Here is a 7,091-nt window from a genome sequence, read left to right on the forward strand (position 1 = left end):
TGTTCCTCCTTTGTCTTCTATTTTTCCATAGTACTCACCCCCATGGAATACTATATACATGTTACCAGAGTATAAGCTCCATGAGGGCAAGCATTTTTATGACAATTCATTTTTCTCTTTGTAGCATCCCCTGAAACTCAAAGAGTGTTGGGCCCATAAGAAGCAACCTGTAACTATTTGTTCAAAAGTTTTTTCTCTTTAATCTCTCATGTGCTGTTATATTTCTCAGTCTACCTTTTTGATTCTGTACATTTTTTCTTTATATTTAGTGTTTTATGATATATTCTTATAATCCTTTTGCCTAAAATTTAATCTGTCTGACATTCTTACCTTTGAACCAGATTTCTTTTCATTAGTATTTAACATGTTTATTTTTTCTCCATTCTTTTACTTTCAACCTTTCTGTGTAGTAATTTCAAGTGTTTCTTTCAAGTATCATTTAGTTAGGCTTTATCAAAATCTAATCCTACAAACTCTGTTTTAATGTGTTTATCTCATTTACATATATTGTGATTAATGTTATATTTGCATTTCTTCTGTCATTTTATTTTACAGTTTCTAATTGCCCTGCTTCTTCTTTCTTTTCTTGTTTCTTACTTTGACTTAATGGATTTAAACTCATCATTTCGTCGTACTAGTTGGGAGCTTATATATTCTACCCCTATTGCTAGGAGCTACTCTTACATGTTATGTTAAGCTACTCTTAAACATACCACACATACTTGGCCTACAGTCTAAAGTTACTTTATACCTACTTCTACCTTCCTTGAAAACAATTATTACTAAGGTTTCATAATACTAATACTTGTTTAGATTCACCAGTCTGCTTTATTTTTTAAGATTTTAAAAATTAAAAAAAAATTGTTTTGTAGGTACATAGTAGGTGTATATATTTATGGGGTACTTGAGATACTTTGACAGGCATGTAGTAAGCAGTAATTACAACTTGGAAAGTGGGGTATCCATCCCCTCAAGCATTTATCCTTGGAATTGCAAACAATCCAATTGTACTCTTTGAGTTATTTTTTTTCCTGAAAATCATCTATTTACTGTAACACATACAAGATAATCTTAAAATTGTAGTCTGAATTAAGATAACATTGACCAAAGAATTTTATTCTTTACTACACAAAATATAACCTAGTGAAATTTATCTGTGCCACCTATTCTGAAAATTTTATGCATAATTTAGTGTTCTGGTTTTATTTTCACTAACAAAATGTTTACCCCCAAAAGCAGCAGTCATTTATAGTAATTCTGGTACCAACATCAAAGGAAAAAAATTGGCTTAAAAATGGTGCAAAAGCCATCTTGGATTTTAGGACAACACATCACAGAAAAGAACATGAATACAAATTTGTAATATAAACACTCCAAAGAGTTTGTCAGTAGCCAAAGTATTTTTATTGGTTTTTTGGATATGTTTTTAAGGACCACATAAAAATAGATACAAGGAAGAAATTAAATTGAAGTCCTAGATTTAAATGTTTGGTTTAAAGAATTTTCTGCAACAAATTTCATGTTTATGTATGAAAAGTTATATAATACTAATGCAAATGTTATGAAGTATTTTCTACACTGTACCAGATGTATTCCCCAAGAGGGAAAAAATTAAAATATCTAAAATATATTAAGATTACAAGACCATCATAGATCTTTTGAACATGCATCTGTTTACAGAATTAACAGTATACGAAATGTTTATTTCATTATGGACCATAAATAAATGAGTTGGTGACAACTATCCTTTGCACAATATTATCAACTCACTTTAGTCACAAGCACGTCCTTGGTATGTGTGTAAAAGAAACAGGTTCATTTATCCCTCATCGAATCATCCACAGGTTTACTTGGAAGTAAAAATGAAGGTACAGACATGTGAAATATGTCAGTGTATTTTTTCTTTCTTTCAAACAACATCCCAAACATGGCCTCAGTAGCCTGAAATTATAAAATACTTAACTAGGCTTTTAGTTATCTTCACTGACTGCCAGAATGTAAATTAAGTTGCCCAAATTAGCACATCAAATAACAAAATCAGTCAAAAAGCAGACTGAAAAGCGTTAAATGTTTCATATAGGTGAGTTTTTAAATCATTTAATTTCTATAGAAAAATTTTATTCACAATATAATGTGACAGAAATTGCCACAGGAATGATATACTGATTGCAGTAAGGTTGCATGCAGCAGCAGCTTTGTATTTTATAGCTATTTTTGTTTATAAAAACAAAATAAACCTCTCCAGTTATGCTTATCACATGGTCTTAGATTTGTAATGTAAGTGAATAAGGAATACCATCTAGTTCAAAGGGAAAATGTCATTTTGAATGTGAATTATCTGTATGAAACATGAAGTATACTACTGAACCCTGAAACATGCACGTCTAGATTTGCTTTTTGTGCAAATCCAGCCTGTTTGCGATCACTTCCTACTCATGTAATACCAAGAGGTTCCATTTGTAATTATGGTTGTATCAGCTGAGGTTGCAATGGTGGCAGCAACTGAAGTGGTACCGTTGGTTCCACCAACTGTCCTGGGTTTGAAGGTGGTGGAGGAGCCACAGTGTTTGTTGTTTCTACAATTTCTCCATTGTAAAAGAAAAATTGACACTATTGAATGAATGTTTCAACAACAGGTTGATGAATCTTAGTAGTAGACAGAAACTCTCAATTTTCAACATCAGGTCTCATCAAGATTGACCAAAAACATATGGATAAGTTGTCTGCTGTCATTAGGTTGATTTTATTTTGCTGACTGATCCTGTTTAGATGTGTTATCATGTATCTGAATTCATCATAGTTTACAGGATGAAATTTCTTAACAATTTCTTTAAGGCGTGAGGACGTTCTGTTTTATCCAGGATTTTTGCTGCTTCCAATAGGTCTGGATGAAGAGAATATGGTATTTAATATGGTATTAAAGGATCTGGCAGATCTGCAAAGAAAGCTGTAAGGGCTCCAGCTTTAGCATTTACTTTTATTTCCATTGACACTAGATTGATATTATGATCTTGATCAAACTGCTTTTAAATATTGTTTTGGTCAGTTTTGTTCCCGCTAACATGGTAGAGTCCTTCGGTACATAACCCTGTATCTTCAATAAATTCCACATGTTTCTCAACAAATACTGGTATGGGTTTCTCAGCTGTAACCAGATCCTGGAAGGGCATCCCAAAGTAATCACTTGCCCGATTTCTATGTGTTGGTGGATTGAAGTTCTTAGTTTTCTTTTTCTGCTTTTTATCTTCTTTCACTTTGCGTGTTTTCTTCTTCATCTTCTTATCATCTAACTCCTGGTCAGAAGTGATTTCAGGATTATCAATATCACCTTTCCAAGTTTCAACAGGAGAAAGAAGTGGATCTTCTTCACTTCCATGATGTCTTCCTTTTCTTTTTGTTTTAGAAGTGGTGAAAACCTCATCATCACTTGCATCTGAATGTGTTCTTCTATAACATGACTTGGCTTTACTAAACAAAGTTTTAGATTTATATTTGTATTTTGAAGGCCTCCGTTCCCCATGATTTTTTGAGGTTCTATCAGAAAATCCATTTTCTTCATGTCCTTGGGTGTTATTTACAAATGAGTTTTGAATTTTAATGCAATTTTGACTATCATCTGGGACAACATAAATCTCATCAGAATAGCCCTTCTGTTTGAAAATTTTATCAATGGGTTCCGTATAGTTATCTGAAGGATCCATATCTTCAGGATGTGCCAAAGGCACCGGGGAAGTCTGCTTTCTTGGATTTTTACCAATACCAGCTTTGCTTGTTTTTAAAAGGTTTGGATCCATTTTTTTTCACATTTGTCTTAGGTACAACTGAAGTAGATTTAATAGGTGGAGGCACTTTGTGGTTGCGTTCATGGTCATGACAGTTTGGGGTACTAAGAATAGGACATTCATTTCCTTCCAAATCTAATCTTTATCTGGAACAGTCACTAGGTGTTGGAAGCAACTGTACATCATCCCCAGTTGGACTATAAGGAGGTGGTGCTTCTGTGTCATCATCTGAATCAGGGTAGTTGTTATAGGGAAAACAGTCTCTGGGAGATGGTAGAAAAACATCTTCACTTTGGTGGGTTGATTCCCTTGCATTATCAGACAAATAAGAATTTTCTATCATATGTTTTTTCTCTAGAACATCACTAAAAAACAGAATAAAGATCTCAGTTTGCCGATGATACTGAGATAAAGAATACAATGCTGTAAATGTAGCAGTGATCTCAGTTGCAATGTATTCTCCTTCAGTCATTAACTCTTCGATAGCCACATTTTCAAAAAAAAATCTGCTTGGCTGTCAGTAACTGCTACCAGCTGTATAGGAATGGTGTCTTGAACTTCTGATAGAAATGCTCAAAACATTCCCATCGCTGTTTTCCGTTTTGCAGAGTAAACTAATATATATCCTTGAACTAGTTCATCTTTTCTTACTCCAATTGAAGAGCGGTATGATAATATTGTGATCTGTATTAGCCTCCTTTTTTAATCAATGATTTTATCGAGCATTAGGGAATTATTCTGTCCAGCTTGAGCAGCACTGCAAGAATGAGAATCAAAGAAGGGTGAAAGAATAAGATCCACACTAAATGGATCTCCACACATGGCACACATGACAATTCTCAAGTCAACTTCTAATATGTCCTTATTGGCAGGAACTGGGCTCACCACATCCAAATTGTGTTTAACTGACTCCAGTACTCTTAGAGCTTGCTTTATTTGGGTTTCATCAAATTTACAAGCATATGTACCAGCAGGTACATCTACAAAAGGACATTGTAACTTGTTTGCCAACTGCTGCCCTTGGTGCCTGAGAATTGGTGGATTCTTACTAATGGAATGTCTCTGATTAGCCAGAATTAATGTAAATGGAAGATTAGCCATTTATTTATCTTTTCTGATCTGATAAGCTTCAGTTCTTATTTTCCCAATAAATTACCCAATAAAACTCAATGACTCAATGGAATTAAATACACAGAAGCACCCATGTGGTTTAAAGGTGGCAGTCCATAACTGACTCAAAAAGTAAGGCGAACTGGCCGAAGATCAAGTTCATAAATTTTCCATCTAAGGCATACTCACCTTCAGAGGACTGTGCTTTATCTCATTTGCTAGCTCCTGGGCAAGGTCGACCTTCCCTAAAATAAAAAGGTTAACTTTATCTATATTGGTACTATCGTGATATAATCTTAAGCGGCCATGATCCAACTGTAAAAGACTACGAGCAAGTAACTGCTCCACTTTAATGTCTGTACAATTTTGACCACTAAGACATGTTTCTTTAGTGGAATGATAAACAAATCCTATATGCTTAGGCAGAAGAGAGTCCCTATCAGGTGCAAGTTTCTGTAAAGCTTTATATCCAGGTTCTTCACTCAGAACAGTATGAATTTCACGCTTTTTATCTGAACTAGGTGTTGCATTAAGATCTAAATCATAAAAAAGTTCAGAATGCTCAAAAAGCAATTATTGAAACTCTTCTTTGGCTTTTTCAACCATTTCTCACTGATGCCTACCATATTGCTATCAGCCTCAGTGATATATTTGAAGGCTTCATCCTCCATAACAAAGCACATAACTTCCTCCCACGGCTGTCCAGGTGAAATAAATTGAATTTTTTCCAAAGTCTTTTTGAATTTTTCCTTCATTTCTACCTTCCTCTTCTCGGATATTAGATGTTGTACATGGTTCTGATAGAGTTTTTCAGCTTCTAAAGTGCTCAGGAGGTCAAATGGAATCTACCTATCATTAATTTTGTCTCTATGGTCAGTTTCATCCAAAGGTGTTTATTCTAGCACCACAAAACATAACTGGAAATCTGCTCTCTTTTCCATTAACTTCAGAGCTTCTGACCAGTTCAAATGTTCAATCTCTTCTAGATTTGGCAAAAGAGTGTTAAAAGCTCTTGGTAAAGTATTTATATACTCTTCTCTCCTTTTTCTTATATGTTCCGTTTAAGTTGTTTTATATGTTTTGAGAATGTATTTCTGGCCTTTCTTGTTCCCTCTAAGTTGATGTATTCTTCATAATCAGGATGATTTTTTAATTTATTACTAATAGTTTTCCAAGTTGCATGATAATCTCTCACAGTCTGCACAAGTTTTTCAGACTTATCTGTTGCTCTGACAGCAAGTTGTCTCTGTGTTTTATAAGCATCCAAATAGGGAATAATTTTAGGCTTGCTACGAGTTTTATCCAACATTTGTACCAGTGCCGTGAAACGTGTTTCAATGTTGACATTAAATCCTGTTGATATTTCCACTAAAAGAAGGTTCTTTTTGTTTGAAGCAAATGCCTGAACTTCTCTAAGATAATGATCCATGCATTCATCACATTTAGTTGCTGCTATTATTACAGGTATTTTTGATTTTGATAACTGGACAAAAAGGTTATTCGCAAATTTAAGTTGATCATCAAACTTCCTATTGCATCCCTGACTTACATCAATGCGTAATAAAAATCCATCTACATTGAGCTTCCCTTCCGGCATTTGCTTCTGTTCAAAGTCTTGTTCTAAGCCTAGCTGATCAGTGCAAATGTACATTAGTTTTCCTGCTGACTACAATTCAGATGCAGCTGCACGTTTTATATATGGTTGCAAATTCGTACTCCGATGAGACAAGAAAGCCTGGTCATCAATGAACTCTGTTAAATGACATGAATTTTGCATTCTACTCCGTCTTCACCATTTTATGTTATGTCACCCCAGTAGTACAAAAAGTGATCGTTGTTTACAACTCGTCCTCCAAAGTCATCGGGGCTAAGCACAGAAGTATGCTCTGGATAATATTCATCTGCTTTTGCGCGTACAAATCTATTGGACAAATAAGACTTTCCAACTCCATAGTTACCTTTGTCTTTTTCAGTCCCAGAGAGTCCAACTACACTGATAGTATAGGATGGGGGACGAGGCTCTTTGTTTTTTGCCATCATAACTCTCCTCTCATGTTTCTACATTCATAAAGGTAACCAGATATGCTTCTCATTCTGAAAATAAAATCATCTCAAAATACAGATCCCAAGTTTCAGAACTGTATTTGGTTCTTTGTGTTTCCCTCATTTCTGTGCAGAAACATCTTCAAGATCATAGGG

The 7,091-nt window shown here is 34.6% G+C and overlaps 1 pseudogene; it reads right to left on the reverse strand.

Annotated features, from left to right (window-relative positions):
• Positions 1-2,433: 2,433 nt before the first annotated feature.
• LOC105529604 lies at positions 2,434-6,932 on the reverse strand (annotated as a pseudogene).
• Between the last annotated feature and the right edge of the window lie 159 nt (positions 6,933-7,091).

Source organism: Mandrillus leucophaeus, unplaced genomic scaffold (genome assembly GCF_000951045.1).
Source record: "Mandrillus leucophaeus isolate KB7577 unplaced genomic scaffold, Mleu.le_1.0 Scaffold772, whole genome shotgun sequence".
Classification (NCBI taxonomy): Eukaryota; Metazoa; Chordata; class Mammalia; order Primates; family Cercopithecidae; genus Mandrillus; species Mandrillus leucophaeus.